Source organism: Macaca mulatta, chromosome 17 (genome assembly GCF_049350105.2).
Source record: "Macaca mulatta isolate MMU2019108-1 chromosome 17, T2T-MMU8v2.0, whole genome shotgun sequence".
NCBI lineage: Eukaryota > Metazoa > Chordata > Mammalia > Primates > Cercopithecidae > Macaca > Macaca mulatta.
Window position 1 is genome coordinate 57206945 of NC_133422.1, and position 18290 is coordinate 57225234.

Here is an 18290-nt window from a genome sequence, read left to right on the forward strand (position 1 = left end):
TAACAAGTTTCTTAAAATAGACAAAATTAATAGGCTGATGAAAAGTCCTAAAACACTTTTTTTTTTTGGAAAAGCCTCTTTGTGTTTTAGATATTTTGTTGTTCCACAGGTATTCGTTTAAATTTCAAGAGCAATTTAAGATCATTGCAACCATCTGAAAATCTGATCATCACAACTCATGGACAAATTGGCAAAACTAGCAAAACATTGTGAAGAATGTAACTGAATCGAAAGAGATAGCGGGGCTAAGTTAATGGCATGTGAAATTTCACACTTCAATTTAAATCACTAAGGTGATACAGGGCTTTCAAGAACAAGGGAAGTTCGATGAAAAGAGAGGAAAATCAAAGAGTTAATAGATTTTTAATTCCATCTGGAGTATATCATTCCACTGAGCAAGAAGGACAACAAAGTCAAATAGGCCAATAATTCTATTTAAAAAACCTCTCCAAAATACGCTGAAAAAACTGACAATCACCCTGTTGGGCAGCCTATTGAAATCAGACTTCGATTTAACTATTCTTGTATTTCTAAAGAAGGAAGGTTTTTTTTCCATTGTAAAATTGCAGGTCATCAAATCTATTTTCTCAATGACAACTATATTATATGGCATAAAGAAAAAAATTTGAATTACTTTCCTCTCTAAATTGTCCATGCTCATAGATTTTCCAACCATATAGTAAATTTTTCCATGAGAAAATTTTCTATGCCCTTTGATCTCTTTTATCGTGAATTTTTTCTTACTCACGGGGTAATCACATTAGTGATACCATTTAAACCATTTGAAACATGTGATTTTAGATTGACAGATGATATCAATCTAAATATTTCCCTTTCCTCCGAAGAGGTAGCTCAGGTTCTACTCACATTCTCATCAGAATGCCAGATGTATTCTCTCTTTTAGAATCAGAAAAATAACCAGTCTAGTTTCTTGTAAACGTAATCATTCTAATTTATGTAACATATTATTCATAGAATGAGTTCAATAACATCTCTCTTTGTCTTCCTCAATATCCTGTCAGACATAAGATAGTATTCAACCCATTAATAGCTGTCTTCTGTAGAAAGATATTGTAGTCTTTGAAACAGTCCTTACAAAACCGTAATTTTCCTAATTAAAAAAAAAAAAAACACAAAACAAAAACAAAACTGACAGGTGTACCTATTTTTCTAGAATCTTTTAGGTATAATTAAAACAGTATTTCTCTCTTTTCTTGAAGTCACTAACTGAACCCCCATCCTTACTGATACTTTATGTGTAGGATTTTGTTTGCTTGGTTTTTAGTGCTTGCTTGTAGGTCGTGTGTGCATGACTCTTCACATTGACAACTAGTACCTCTTTGCTTTTAGGTAAGAGATATATTGTTTAAACCATATAACAATAGGGATTTTGTAAATCCCTATCCTTTTTTTCTCTCTCCCTCTTTGAAAATAATTTCAACTGGATGTTTTTATCTCTTGACTTTATGTGAGTTCTGTATATTGATAGTCTCATATTTTGTTATATTTCTATTATGTATACCAGAGATTATTATCCATTTATGGCTACTTTGTATAGCAAGTCCATGAATCAGCTATGCAAATTCAACTGTTTCCAACCTAGGCACAATATCTGGGACATGATCTCTTTGTTAGCACCTTCTGTGAGGCTGATATTATCCAGTCATGTCTGGACCCAGACTTAACACCTTATCATAGTGGATTCCTAGCTGTATTTTGACCATGCCTCACTTCTTAAGCCCTTACAAACTTCAGCCATATTAGCGTTTCTTGAATCTCCCTACAGAAGATAGGAAGAGAAAATGTCACTTATTTTATTGTAAAGTTAATTAGAGAGTTCTTAAAATTCTCCCAAATGTAAATTGGGTGTCACTGTCATCCTTATTGACAAGAGTAGTAGAAAAACAAGTGAAATTCTTCGAAAAAAGTAAGCTAAAATCTTTGGAGCCAGGTGAAACCTTAGCACATAGGAGAATCAAAATCTGCTTTTGACCTCCAGTGAAATATTTAAGGAGAAACCTACATGTCATCTCAAAAGCAGCAACAGCATTCTACTAATAATATTCCTCCAAATTATTGCAAGACACTAATTAATTGGGAGAGATTCTACTTTTTATAGATCTGGAGATCACTGTGAGTCTCCTCTAAAAGCTCTGGACATCAGTTACTTTTTAATAATTCAAACCACACAGTAAATGACTTTACCAAGTTGTTCTATTCAAGTCCACTATTAAAAGGGACTTGGATCAAGGTCCAGGATATGCCTCTTACTGCGAGCAGGTATATGTAACAATCAATGCCATGACCCGATATTTCCTCTTCATAATGGTATTTGTACGTTTATTCTGTTTTCTAGAATACATGTTTCTATGACTATTTTTGGTTATTTTGCTTCTTGTAGAAGATACAATGCTGCTATACCACGAACCTTAATTGCACGAGTTCCCAGCCAGCTGGATTTTTCCATACTAATGGCTTCCAAGGATGTGAATAGGCCACTGACTGACCCAGATTTGGTTTAGACACATTATGTGTTACATACATCACATTTCCAAAGTTGATTACTACTCAAAATGCTGACGTGCTCACTTTATCATTATCAGCTATATTCTATTTTAGGAAACACTAGCTGACTAGGCATCCCAAAACCAAATTCAGGGCTCTTTAGAAAATCAAGCTACCAATAATCTCAGTCATCTTTCCTTGGGGCTAGAACTAATTTGAATAATTTGAGGTTATTATATACAGTAAAACAAATAATTCATCCACAATTTTCACACTATAAAATCATACTCATTACTGAATGGATTTAGAAAATAACAACTGACCCTGTATGAAATTAATCTATTTGCTAAATATGTGTACAAGAACTAATCAATGTGCATCAAGGTCTAAGCTCCATCAGTATTTCCACCAGACAGACTACTGTATAGAAAGCATGAAACTTATAGTAAAACAAAAAAATATTACCTTGGGGAGTAGATTTTGCTAACAAGTAGTAAAATATAAATGTTGACAAATAGACAATGAGTTTTGTAGTTATGGAAACCACTGTGTGTATGCAATAATTTCACCCATAAGACAAGTTTTTGTGAAGGCAATCCCACCTACATAACTGCTTTTAGATTACTCAAGTTACAAATCATTAACACATTTTTACAGGGATTTTTTTTCCTTAACTTCTAATCAATCTTTGAAATATGAGACTACAGAGTTTTAAATCTGGAAATGGCTTTTTACTATATTCCTTGTATATAGCTACTATGCTAAATAGCATCTTTTCATTGTCAATAAAATTTCATTCACAATAGTTTTCCTTTAATATTGTAAAAATAATGTAATCCCTGATTTTACTTATTCAGCCCCATATAATCAGGCTTTGTTATTAGCTCATAAATACGCTTATAACATTCTACCTTTTAATTGAAAACTAAAACTGTAATGAGATTTTGTATTATATGAGAAGTCATTGAACACAATCACATATACAATAACAATTCCAGACAAAGATCTAGAAGAAATAACAAAAAGTTTCGTTAGGCTATATGATTGTTTATATTATGATTAGAGATAAACGAATTGGGGAAAAAAAAGCTCTCCAGTGCTTTTTGAACAATTAGCATTTTGCCCAAAAATTGTATTAGAAAATTTTAAACTAAAACTTTGACATGACTGGTATAACCAGACAAAATTGAATATCATACATTCTCCACTGAAGGCAATATAGAAACATTTCAGCTAACCAACAAATTTGGCCAGCTTTGGACATTTCTCTAAAGACAGATACCCTAGTCAGTACTATACTTGTAATTCACAAAGTACCCGATGAAAAGCCATCTTAAAAGAGTTACAGTGGTTGTCCTTTTGATTTTACATTCACTATTTCCTCTTTTTTGATAATAAATGTTGCCTTAAAGCTCCTATAGAAAGGATTTGAGAATATCTTCAAATGCATTCACAAATAAAGAAAAGTAAGTAGAATAGGAATACTTTTATGCAAATCTAGCTTTTAACATAGAAATCAGGTTGGAATGAAGAAATCCTTTTTAGCAGAAAATCACGATTTGTACATTTATCTTACTCTATTCTTGTATTATTATAAAGTATACTTCAGACTGGGTAATTTATAAAGAAAAGAGGTTTAATTGGCTTATGGTTCCACAGGCTGTACAGAAAGCCTCTGTGTGGCTTCTCAGGAGGTTTCAGGAAGCTTCCAATCATGACAGAAGGGGAAGGGAAAGTAGGCACATCACATGACCAGAGAAGTAGCAAGAGAGAGTAAAGGGGAAGGTGATAAACACTTTTACACAATGGAATCTCACAAGAACTCACACATTATCATGAAGACAGTAGCAAGAGGGATGGGGCTAAACCATTCATGAGAAATCCACCCTCATGATCCAATCACCTCCCACCAAGCTCCACCTCCAACATTGAGGATTACAATTTGACATGAGATTTGTTGGGCACATACATCAAACCATATCTTTCTACCTCTGATCCCTCCTAAATCTCATGTCCTTCTCACATTGCAAAATACAGTCATCTCCTCTCAATATTCCCCCAAAATCTTAACTCATTTCAGCATTAACTCAAAATTCCAAGGTCCCACATCTCATCTAGAGATAAGTTCCTTCTGTCTATGAGCCTATAAAATCAAAACAAGTTCTTTACTTCCAAGATTTGATGGGGGTACAAGCATTGGGTAATGACTCTCATTTCACAAGGGACAAATTTGCCACAAGAAAGGGGCTACAGACTCCATGCAGAACCCCCAAAATCCAGAATGGCAATGATTAAATCTTAAAGCTCCAAAGTAATCTTTTTTGACTCCATGTTCAACACCTAGGGTACACTGGTCTGAGGGGTGGGCTTCCAAAGCCATGAGTAGCTCTGCTCCTGTGGCTTTGCAGGCTTCAGCCTCTGAGGCTGCTCTCACAGGCTGGCATTGAGTACCTGTGACTTTTCCAGGCACATGGCACAAGCTGTTGATGGATCTACCATTCTGAAATCTGGAGAATGGTAGCCCTCTTCTAACAGCTCCACTAGGCAGTGACTCAGTGGAGACTGTGTGAAAGATCCAATCCCACATTTCCTCTCCACTTTGCCCTAGTGGTGGTTCTCCATGAAGGCTCTACCCTTGTAGCAGGCTTCTGTCTGGACATCCAGGCTTTCTATACATCTAAAATCTAGGTGAAGGCTCCCTAGCCTCACTCATGAACTCTGCACACCTGCAGGCTTAACACCACATGGAAGCCATCAAAGCTCAAGGTGTTCACCATCTGAAACAGCAGCTTGAGATATATGTGGGTGCTTTCGAGCCACTTCTGGAGCTGGAGTGGCTAGGATGCAGGAAATCATGTCCTAAGTCTGCACAGGGCAAAGGGGCAATGGGTCTGGCCCATGAAATCATTCAGTCCTCCTAAGCCTCAGAGTCTGTAATGGGAGGGGCTGCAAAGGTCTCTGCCTTTAAATCCTTTTCTTTATCGCCTTGGCTATTAGCATTTTGTTCCTCTTTACTTATATAAATTTCTACAGTATGCTTGAATTCCTCTCCTGAAAATGGGCTTTTCTTTTCTACCACATGGCCAGGCTACAAATTTTTCAAGCTTTTAGGCTCTTCCCTTTTAAATATAATTTCCAATTTCAGGTCATTTGTTTGTTCATGCATATAATACACTCTTACAAGCAGTCAGGCTACTTCTTGAACATTTTTGTTGCTCAGAAATTTCTTTTGCTAAGGCATAATAAAAGTGACCTTTGTCCCAGTTGCCAATGAATTCCTCATTCCCCTCTGAGAACTCATCAGTCTGGACTTCACTGTCCATATCACTATCACCAATTTGGTCACAATCATTTGACCAATCTCTAGAATGTTTCAAACTTTCCTTAACCTTCTTGTCTTTTGAACCTTCCAAACTCTTCAAACCTCTGCCTGTTACCCCATTCCAAAGCTACTTCTACATTTCCAGCATTATTACAACCCTCCACTCATTGGTATCAATTTTCTGTATTAGTTTGTCTCACATTGCTATACAGAAATGCCTGAGACTGAGTACTTTATAAGAAAAGAGATTTAATTGGCTCATGGTTCTGCATGCTGTATAGGAAGCATAATGCTGGCATCTGCTCAGCTTCTGGAGAAGCCTCAGGAAGTTTCTACTTATAGCAGAAGGCAAAGGCCAGGTTACTCACTTGGCTCAGGAAGATCCAAGAAAGAGCTAGCGGTAGGTGATACACACATTTACAGCAACCTGATCTCATAAGAACTCACTCACCATTGCAAGAACAATACCAAGTAGGATAGTGCCAAACCATTCATGAGAAACCTGCCCCCCTGATCCAATCACCTCCCACCAGGCCCCATCTCCAACATTTGAGATTAAAATATGACACGAAATTTGGTGGGGACACAGATCTAAACTATATCAACACTCAATAAATTTATTTACCTTAAAGTAATTGTCTTAATCAACTTAAGCTGCTATAACAATTTGCCATAGACTGGGTGGTTGAAACAACAGAGAGTTTATGGTGAATGCCTCTTTCTTGCTGGAAAATTGGTTCTTTTGCACTGTGTCCTCACATGCTAGAAAGAGAATTCTGATCGCCTCCTGTCCTTAAAAGGATATTAATTCCCTCATGGGAGACCTGCCCTCATGACCTCATATTAACCAAATTACATCCCAATAGCCCCATCTCTAAATACCATCACACTGCTTCTTAAGGCTTTAACATATGAATTTGAGGAGACAAAAACATTTAGTCTATAACAATAACATATATCACAAATATACCACCTAAGTTAATAACAAAAGTTAACTCTCTTGTGATTTATGCTTTTACACAGCTATGAATAAACACAAGTGTTTTATTCTTAATTTATCCAACATCCTAGTAATATGACTAAAATTCATTTGATAACTGATATTTTGAAATCTGAAGAGTGTTCTTCATTCCTCTGATAGTATAAAGCTATACGATATATATGCCCAAGGCAGAGCCTGAAATCACCTTTCACTAGGTAATTGTGGCTTCTGCTACATGGCTGCAAAAAAAAAAAAAAAAAAAAAAAAAAAAAAAAAAAAACATGTTTTCCAACTGCTTCATACACTGACAATTATTTATTTTATGTATACCCTAGCTTATCATATTAAATGATTCTGATGATTGGGACAGCTGACTTTGTATATTTGAGTGCAATAATGCTAAATCATTCGTAAGAAATCTGTCTCCATAATCTAATTACCTCCCACCAGATAGCATTTCCAAAATGAGGAATTAAATTTCAACATGAGATTTGGGCAGGGACACACATCCAAACTATATTATGCTAACTTAAAGATTAATGGAACAGAGAAGATAATTCATAGCTATGGATATACACACATGTGTTCAATGCTCAAATGATTTTAAACACATATACCAATACAATTCATGGAGAAATAGATTTTCAAGTAAATTACACTGAAACAATTGATTATCTATATGGAAAATAATGAACCTCAAATCTGTCTTCAAATATGTCATTAACATTATCTCAAAATGGCTATGGGCCTTATGGTTAAAGCTAAATCTAAGATATATTTACTAGAAAAACAGAAGATGGTTCTGATCTCAAGTTAGGCAATATGAATTAGAAAAGTCACAAAAAGCATAATCATATAAGAAAAAATAATAAATTGCATTTTATCAAAATTAAAAACTTCAACTCACAGACATCACTAAATAAATAACAACATAATTTTGGTGTGGAAAAATATATACACACTACATATATCAAAGAACTTTAGCAATAATATATAAAGAACTATATTTCTGTAAGAGAAACAACATATACTGCTCTCAGAAGTAAGAATGTCAGTAAAGTTAGTCTTAGCAAAGTATCATTATTTTAATGACTTTATTATGAACTCTCATTTCAGTTATTGCCATTATAATATTTGCTAGTTCATAAAGAATAAAATGATGTTTCAAAGTAATTTTCATATACATTTTTCTGATTAGAAATCAGGGGAACATTTTCCCTTTTTGTTATCTGATTGTTTCTTACTACTTATAATAACTTTTAGAGAAATTCATTTTTAATAAGTATACTTAGGTTTGAATCTTCTGTAGTATGTACTTTAACACATATAACACAATTTCATAAATATGTCTTTCTGAAAAGTAAATTATTGAACTGAGCAATTAAATCAATGTGAATTTTTATTACTTGAAAGGGAAATGCATGACAGCTGTATACAGCATATTTTTCCATCAATGTTTAGTTTGATGAGACAGATAAAAAGATCCAGACTATTATTTTGTTTACCTTATCATACGAATGTAGTGAAAAGATTAATAAACTTTTAGAATGCCTGGCCAAGTAACTGTTTTAACCTGAATCACAACTACACCAGTAAGTGTGATGTATGAAGTAGCCATGTGTTAAGAAAGGTTATGTGTTAATAAAAGTTCAGACTTTTTCTGAACCAGAATGGCTTCACATCTGAAAAGCTGAATTCAGCTGGACAGGGTCAAGCAATACAGTGACATTTGTTTTGGATTATATATGGCATTTTATTTATTTATTTATTTGCTATTAGGCCATAGACATCTTTAAAAATACAGTATCTCAATATTTTCATGAGGTCATAACAAAAGCATTATTTTTAGTGATGTTTTCCTATATTATCTCAAGCCTTTGAGATATATTTCTTATAGTTAAAATAGTTAATTATATGCTTTAGGTTTAATGGGGGTAGAGGATAGGTTTGTAATCACATTACCTGTCCTTACACGGACTTCCATGTGAGTATTTATCTCCTTATATAATACAACATGTTTGTCAATGTAAACATGATTATACTCTTCCTTTGTTAGTCTTTCAACTCTGTTTACATAATATAGCCTAATTCCGATGCAGTAGTATCACCCAGGGCCACATGTTTTCCATTATCTTCAACCCCAAATTTGCTTCATTGAATATTTTAAAAAATCAATGTCTGTGTAAAAAAAATCAATGTCCACATTAGGATTCCTGTAGATAATGGAAAACAATATTGGACAATTATCCAGCAATTTTCCTTGTGATTTTTTAATAGTCAGAAAAGTACACAGTTATGTATCATTTAACAGTGTAGATACATTCTGCAAATGTGTTGTTTATGATTTTATTATTGTATGAATATTATAAAGTGTACTTACACAAACCTAGATGGGATAGCCTACTATATACCTAGGATATATGATATAGCCAATTGCTCCTAGGTTATAAACCTGTAGAGCATGTTACTGTACCAAATACTATAGGCATTTGTAACACATTGATAATTATTCATGTATTTGCTCGTTCCATAGACCCAAGTGACCATGTCCAAGGAACACACAGGGATATTTGCTTGTAAAAGTTCCAGTCACTTTTTGGTCCTACAAGGGAACTTTTCTCATCGGCTTTGACTTGTTCTATGGCTAACAGACCCCTCAAATTTCCACAAGACTATGCTTTATATGGCCATCTTTTTAATTCTCCAGTTCCCTCTATAATCCACCATTCCACTGGAAAGAAATGCAGCCCAAGCCGTGGAAGAGTACTTTATAATTTCCAAGCCCTAGAGCTATCCTGGGGAGAATCTGGAAGACTGTGTGAAGGAAAGGTCCTGAGAACAACTTCAGGTAATTTACCAGACCCAGGAATAACAGGAGGATACAACTTTTAAGCTTTGCTCATAGCAAGCTGGATAATTTTTGGTGATCTAGAAGTGGCAGCTGCTGCAGGCACTAGACTATCTCAGGCAGAAGATTGGAGTACTAAGTGGAGCATGGGAAGGGCCTGAGCAGCCAGAATTGAGTAACGAGTGTGAAGTGCACGTTAGTTGTAAGTTCTGGAATTGGGCTCTTCTACTTCATGGAACCACAGCAAAAGGAGATTCACTGGAGCTTCAGTTTTGCCTGGGAGGCAAGATTTGGAGAAAGAGATTGCTTTACAATTTAAGGCAGCTCTGCATGTTACTGTCTTGTGTGCTCCAGCTTGCTTACTTGGTCAGATTGAGAAATAAACTCCATAATTTATGAGGAGTAACAGGGAGGCAAGTTCTATATGCACTTGTCTGGACTAGGAGATTAGGCCACTTATCTATTTCCATACAAGAAACTTGGTGCAGAAGCAGTTTCTTCAGGCTTCACCAGGCTTTTGGCAACTACCCTGCAGATTCCAGCAGATGTGGTGCTTTCATTCACCATTGGGGGGCCCAATTATGGAATTGCCCAGTCCAGCTGAACCCAGCTTTGTCTCCACTTTGAGACTGAGTGTGAAACCCATGTGTATTCCACAGCCTAGCCCACTGTCTGTGACACAGAAGAGTACTTCTTCTGCTCTTACCTGTAAGTGCCACCTATTTGCCTGGTGGTTGATCTGCACACCCTACAAAAATTATGTTGACACAAGTGCACAGTACTTGGGAATAATATGTCTCTTGTGACCCCTGCCACACTGGCTTCACAGGAGACTGTAAAGCCTGTTTACACTCCAACTACATTTCAACTAAAACTGGCATTTGAGAAAATCACACTCAGACTTTCTATAACCAAGGAAGTGAACACATGCAGAAAATCGTTGAACACATGCAGATACAAAGCCAAATGTCCCTGCACAAGACACATTACAGTCACATCCTCAAGAGAAAAAAAAAAAAAAAAGTCTCATCCTAATGAATGTAAATTAAAAAACATGAAATGACAGTTTCTCCAGATGAGAAAAAAATTCAGCATAACAATTATTTATTAAAAAGCAGGAGGTAGTGAAATTCACAATGGAGTCTAACACAAATGAAAAAAATTTAATGCCAGATAAATTCAAAATAATGTTTTAAAGAAGCTCAATTAGATCCAAGAGAAATCAGAAAACCAATTCAAAGAAATTAGAAAATTAAAATCAGGATATGAATAAGAAATTTACCAAGGACACATATATAAAAAATAGAACTTCTGGAAATAAAAAAAAAAAATTATTAAAAAAATACACAGTACAGTAGAAATCTTAAACAAAGACTGACCAAGGAGAAGAATCTGAGAACTTGAAGAACAGTCTTTTGAATTAATCCAGTAAGATGAAAATTTTAAGAAGAATAAGAAGGAATGAACACAGCGTTCAATAAAAATGGACCTACTAAAGTCTTAAAATTTATGAATCATTGGTTTTATTGAGGAAAAATAAACAAAACATTTGAAAAATCTATTTATAGAAGTAATTGGTAAAACTTCCCAAGTCTTGCAAGACATTTAGACATCCATATACAAGAGACCCAACAAACACCAGTAACATCGGTATGACCACAATATATAGTCATCAAACTGTCTAAAATAATGTGAAGAAAAAAATTGTTAAAATCAACAAGAGAAAATTGTCTATCCACCTAAAAAGAAACTCCATCAGACTCATAATGGATTTCTCAGAAGAAACCTGACAAATCAGGAGAGACCGTGAACCTATTTTTAGGGTGCTTAAATTAAAAAATGTCAACTATAAAATATATATCCTGTTAAAATAATTTTTATAAATGAAGGCACAACAAAGTATTTCCTAAACAAACTCTGAAGGAATTTGTCACCACCAGACCAGTCATACCAGAAATGCTTCAATTTTGGAATTCTAAACATAGAAAGAAAAGATCATTTCTGATTATCCTAAAAATACATGAAAGTGCAAAACTCACAGATCTTATAAAACAATAACATAAGGAGAAAGAGAGAAAGAAATTAAATGGCAAACAGTACTCCACCAAACCACAAAAACAGACAGACAGACAGGAGAAATAAAAGAAAAAAAGATAGTCGATAAAATGACAGATAAAAATGAATATTATGACAAGAACAACCCTTACATGTTGATACTAATTTTGTTTGTAAATGGATTAAATGCTACACATAAAAACCTGTAGTGTGCAGACTGGGCTTAAAATAATAATAAAAATCTAACCATTTGCTGCTTGCAAGAAACTCACCTTACTGGTAAGCACACTTATAGACTGAAGGTAAAGAGGTGAGAAAATATTCCACACAAACGTAAACCAAAAGCAAGCAGGTGTAGCTCAACATATATCATATAAAACAGACTTTAAATCAAAAACCGTGAAAGAAATACAAAGAAAGTCCCTATAGAGTGAAAGAAGGAACAACTTAGGAAGAGGATACAATAATTTTAAATATATATGCACCCAACACCAGAGCACCCAGATTAATCAAATATTACTAGATCTAAAGGAAGGTATATACAGCAATTCAATTATAGTGAGGTTTTGACATCCCACTCACAGCACTAGAGAGATTATTGAGACAGAAAAGGAGCAAGGAAACACTGGAATTAAATTGGATTTTAGAACAAATAGACCTAATAGATATTTACAAACTATTCTAAACAACTTCAGAATATATATTCTTCTCATTAGCACAAGAAACATTTTCTAAGAGATCATATGTTAGGCCATATATATTAGAGCAAAACTAAATAAAATTGTAATTAAACAATATAGTAACAAAAAATGCAAATAATCAACAAGAGAAAGTTGTTTTTTAAAAAAGATTTTAAAACTTAATTAACTGGTAGATAGACTAACCAAGAAAAGAAAAGCTCAAAATAAACATCATAAAAAATGAAAGAGTAAATATTACAATTAATATCACAAAATTGCAAAAGATCACTAGAGAATGCTGTGAACAACTCTGAATTCACAAACTTGAAAACCTAGAGAAAATTAATAAGTTCCTGGAAACATACACCTTGTCATGACTGAAACAGGAAGAAATCAAAAAGGACCAGTAATGAGTAGTGAGATTGAATCAGCAATAAAAAGAAATTCCAAATTAAAATAAGCCTACAGACAAATAGATTCAGAGCCAAATTCTACAAAATGTACAAAGGATAGCTTGCATCAATCTTATAGAAAATATCTGAAAAAATTATGGAGGAAGGAATCCTCCATAATACATTCTACAAAGCCAGTATCATTTTGATACCAAAGCCATACAAAGACACAACAAAAGAGAAAATTACAGACCAATATCTTTAATAAACAGATGTAAAAATTCTCAACTAGAAACTGGATCCAACAGCACATTAAAACAATAATACACCACAATCAAGTGGGCTTTTTTCCAGATATGCAAGGATGGTTCAACATATGCAAACCAATAAATACCATTCATCACATAAACAGAATTAAAGACAAGGCCCGGCGCGGTGGCTCAAGCCTGTAATCCCAGCACTTTGGGAGGCCAAGACGGGTGGATCACGAGGTCAGGAGATCGAGACCATCCTGGCTAACATGGTGAAACCCCGTCTCTACTAAAAAATACAAAAAAACTAGCCAGGCGAGGTGGCGGGCGCCTGTAGTCCCAGCTACTCGGGAGCCTGAGGCAGGAGAATGGCGTAAACCCGGGAGGCGGAGCTTACAGTGAGCTGAGATCCGGCCACTGCACTCCAGCCTGGGCCACAGAGCCAGACTCCCTCTCAAAAAAAAAAAGAATTAAAAAATTAAAGACAAAAAACGTAATTATCTCAACAGATGCAGATAAAGCATTTGACAAAAGTCAGCATCCCTTAATAATAAAAATCCTCAATAAACTAGATATAGAGAGAAGAAAACACAAAACGATAAGACTCATATACAACAAACTCATCATAACACCATACTGAAGAAGAAAGTGTTGAAAGCAATCCCCCTAAGAACTGTAACAGGACAATGATATCCTCTTTCACCACTAGTACTGGAAGTCCTAGCCAGAGAAATCAGGCAAGAAATAAAAAGTATCTCAATGAAAAAGGGAAGGTCAAATATCTCTGTTCACTGATTATATGATCTTATATTTAGAAATCCCTAAAGACTGGTTCAAAAAAACTCTTAGAATTGATACAAAAAAATTTGGGAAAGTCTCCACATACAAAATCAACCTACAAAACTTAGTGGCATTTCTATACACCAATAACAATCAAGCTTAGAAACAAATCAGGAATACATTCCCATTTACAATAGTTACAAAAAAAAAAGTCTAAGAGAATATTTAACCAAAGAGGTAAAAGACCTCTAAAAAGAAAACTATAAAACACGAATAAAAAATTGTGGATGACACAAAGAAATGGAAAAACACTCTATGATCATGGATTGGAAGAACCAATATCATTAAGATAACCTAAGTATCCATAAACAGATTAACGGATGAAGTAAATGTAGTATGTGTGTGTGTGTGTGTGTATACATATATACACATACAATGGAATATTACTCAGCCATAAAAAGGAATGAAATCATATCTTTTGCAGCAACATGGCTGCAACTGGAAACCATTATACTGAGTGAAACAACTCAGAATCAGAAAATCAAATATCACATGTTCTCAGTTATTAGTGAGAGCAAAATAAAGTATATACATGGACATAGGGTGTGGAATAATCGTCATTGGAGATCCCAAAGTGTGGGAGGGTCAGAGGGGGAGTGAGGTATGAGAAATTACTTAATGAATACAAAGTACATTGTTCAGGTGATGGTTACCCAGACTTTATCACTATGTAATATATCCATATGTAAAACGGCATTTGTACTCCTTAATTTATACAAATTAAAAATGTAAAAAGACTATATTGCTTAAACAGAGTGGATGAATTAGATAGATTTTCCCCAAAGTATAAAATAAATTGACGATTAGCATTATTTTTTTTTGTCATTCATAGATAATATATAGTTGTCTTCTAACAATAAAGGGTTTATGGGCAATATCATGATCATTATTATTTAGAAGGTTTCCAAAGTAAAATAAAAATAACTTATTTCATATCTAAGTGTGTGTGTGTGTGTGTGTGTATGTATGTATAGAAATCCCCTTAATTTGCAGTTTCACTTTCCACAATCTCAGTAACACATGTTCAACTTCAGTCTTAAAATATTTAATAGATAGTTTTCAGAAATGTTATAAGTTCTGAACTACCCTCTGTTCTGTGTAACATGATCCTACATCATTCCAACTGGATGTGAATAATCCCTTTGTCCATCATACCCACACTATATATTCTACCTGCCCCTTAGTCACTGAGTAGCCATCTCAGTGAACAGATTGAAAAATCATGGTATACCTAGAATCCAGTACTATTCGCAGTTTTAGGCATCCACTGTGGGTCTTCAAGTGTATCCTTCACAGACAAGGGGGTTGACTATAGTCACATTTTGCATGTAACTGAGCTGTAAAAGAGTAATAAAAATAACCTCAAAATTTCCTTGGAAAATTATTTGAGTCATTTGCTGCCTTCTCTCATTTTAAGAGAAGAGGTTCAGCCCAGGATCAGAGCATTAACAATAATGATGAGATACTGGCGTCACAGAAGTGCATTACACCTTCTTTGGAAAATTTTTTCCACTACAAGACTATACTAAAAATATGTAAAACTGAATCCCTCATGAAATATTCAGCAGATTGGATCTACATGTTTCCTTAAAAGTTATATATGATTTATATAATAAATTAATAAAGACTAATACTTAGTAATTGTATTAGCCTGTTTTCACACTGCTATAAAGAACACCCAAGACTGGGTAATTGATAAAGGCAACAGGTTTAATTGACTCACAGTACCACATCATTTGGGAGGCCTCAGGAAACTTACAATCATGGCTGAAGGTGAAGGGGAAGCAAGCATCTTCTTCAAAAGGCAGGAGGATAGAGAAGAGCTAAGGAGGAACTTCCAAACACTTATAAAACCAGCCAGTCTCGTGAGAATCCACTCACTACCATGAGAACGGCATGGGAGAAACCACCTGCATTATCCAATGACCTCCCTCCCTGGAATTGTGGGAATTACAGGTCCCTCCCTCAATACATGGAAATTACAATTTGAGATGGGATTTGGATGGCGACACAGAGCCAAATCAGATCAGTAAAACCCTATCAGTAAATGTGCTGAAAAATTTCAAATGCAAACACTATATATATTCTTATATATACACTCTGATTCTGTTTGGCAGTTAGTCTTGAATGACAGAATTTAACTTTACAAATTATTTGAATAATATGACATTAATCAAATCAATTCCTTGCATGTGTTTTATAATATATATTTGTGTCTTGAGGCAATTGACTGAATTTACAAAATCTCAAATGTATCGGTGTCTGTAATTATTCATAAATTACTAACCCTGAACCACTGTATGATTTATATTTTCAAGACTTAATTTTTTTAATTTATGTATTAATTAAATAACCAACATCTATTGAATAGCCCTTGAGATATAACCCACATATTCATGATTTCTTAGAGAATTTCATTGAAGACTTACGGTGCAAGAGAATCTTAAGTCATCAAAGAAATTTCAAGTTAATATAAAATACAATGAAAAAAGAAGGGGAAGTTAAATAAATCAATACTTATTGAATGCATGCTGTATGTAATTTATTTGCATATATAATCTGATATATCCTTTACAACCTACAAATTTGATATTTTATAATGAGGAGGTTGATTTTGATGAGATTATGTGATTTTTCAGAAAATAAAGCAACTAGCAAGTGTAGAAGTAGGAATTTGAGCTCTGATCTATTTGATTCTAATACACTTGTGCTTGCCACTAAATTGTGCTACTCATGAGTTAGGTACTCCAAAATTTTTGTGTTTCAAGAATTCCACAACTAATGATGAATGGTACCAACACTTCAACCAACTAATACTACTATGATTTCAGTTTATTTCTTTCTTATTCTTTTACTTTGGACAAAACATTTAAAGACAAATTATGATGCCAATAATAGAACTTTCATTTAAATAGAACATTTTTGAGTAAACCAACTTTATGTTCATACATGAGCCTTTATTAAACTTTTCCCCATGCATTTTCTGATTTATTACACAAAGCAATAGAAATAACTTCCATAAAATGGTACCATATGAAATTATTGTTTTGAAGATCAAAAATAAAATGCAGACAATTTCATATTATTCAAAGTAATATAATTTTATTTAAATAAAAAGCAAAGGACACTCATAATCATCAGTGAGTTTATAAAGTTCACACAGGTAGGGAACAGTAGATCTGGAATCAAAGACTTTTGAATGTCAAGTTGAATGCAATTTTCAGTGAATTAAGGATGTCTTTAGTGATGATCGGTGATTCTGAAGATGAAACAGGAAAGGCAACCAAACAATATTTTCAGTGCAGTTCATGCCTACTGTTTCATCTTTGAGCTACTACAAAATTGTTCTTCTCACGGATCCACTAGACATTTGGTTTGAGTTGTTGGAAGCAGCTAAGAATGTAGAAATAACAGTAAAAATTGAAGCAGACAGGTTACTGGCCAAAATAGAATTTGTGGTATTGTTCAGTTTTATTTTAAAAAGAAAGTATTAGCAGGATATTTACAACATAAAATCTATGCCTTGAAAATATAGTTATTAAACTTCCCAGACACAGGTATGATATTTGAAGCCATTTAAAGTTGTCTTTGAATTCTCCCATATTTCACCAAAAATATGTAGCACGTGAAATCTATGTCTTAAAAATAATTTTAAAACTTGACTTACAAAGGAATGATATTACAAGCCGTTGAATGTTGTATTTGAATTCTTTCATACGTTACAACTAAAGCACCCTCTTTCAAGTTACAACTTTTGTAGTGCTGTACTCCATATAGTCCCTTGAAATGAATATCTAATTATAATTAAAAAGGAATAAAAGATAAACATTTATCCACAATGTATTTTCACATGCTTTAAATTATAAACAGAATTATTTGTCCTTGCATGTATTCTGTATATATATTCTGTTAATATTGAGTTGAATGAATGAATTAAACATAACTTCTATATACTTATATTAGAATTACATATAAGGGAATAATTATTTTTATTTCAATAGGTTTTGGGGTGAAGGTGCTTTTGGTTACATGGATAAATTCTTTAGTGGTGATTTCTAAGGTTTTAGTGTACCTGTCACCCAAGAAGTGTACACTGTACCCAATTTGTAGTCTTTTAACCCTCACCGCCCTCCCAATATCCCCCAACAGGTCTCCAAAGTCCATTATATCATTCTTATGCTTTTGCGTCCTCAGAACTTAACTCCCACTTATAAGTGAGAATATATGACAATTCATTCTCCATTTCTGAATTACTTCACTTAGAATGACGGCCTCCAGCTCCATCCAAGTTGCTGCAAAAGACATTACTTTGTTCCTTTTATGGCTGAGTAGTATTCCATGGTATACATAAGTACTAAATTTTCTTTATCCACTCTTTGGTTGATGGGCACTTAAATCGCTTCCATATCTTTGCA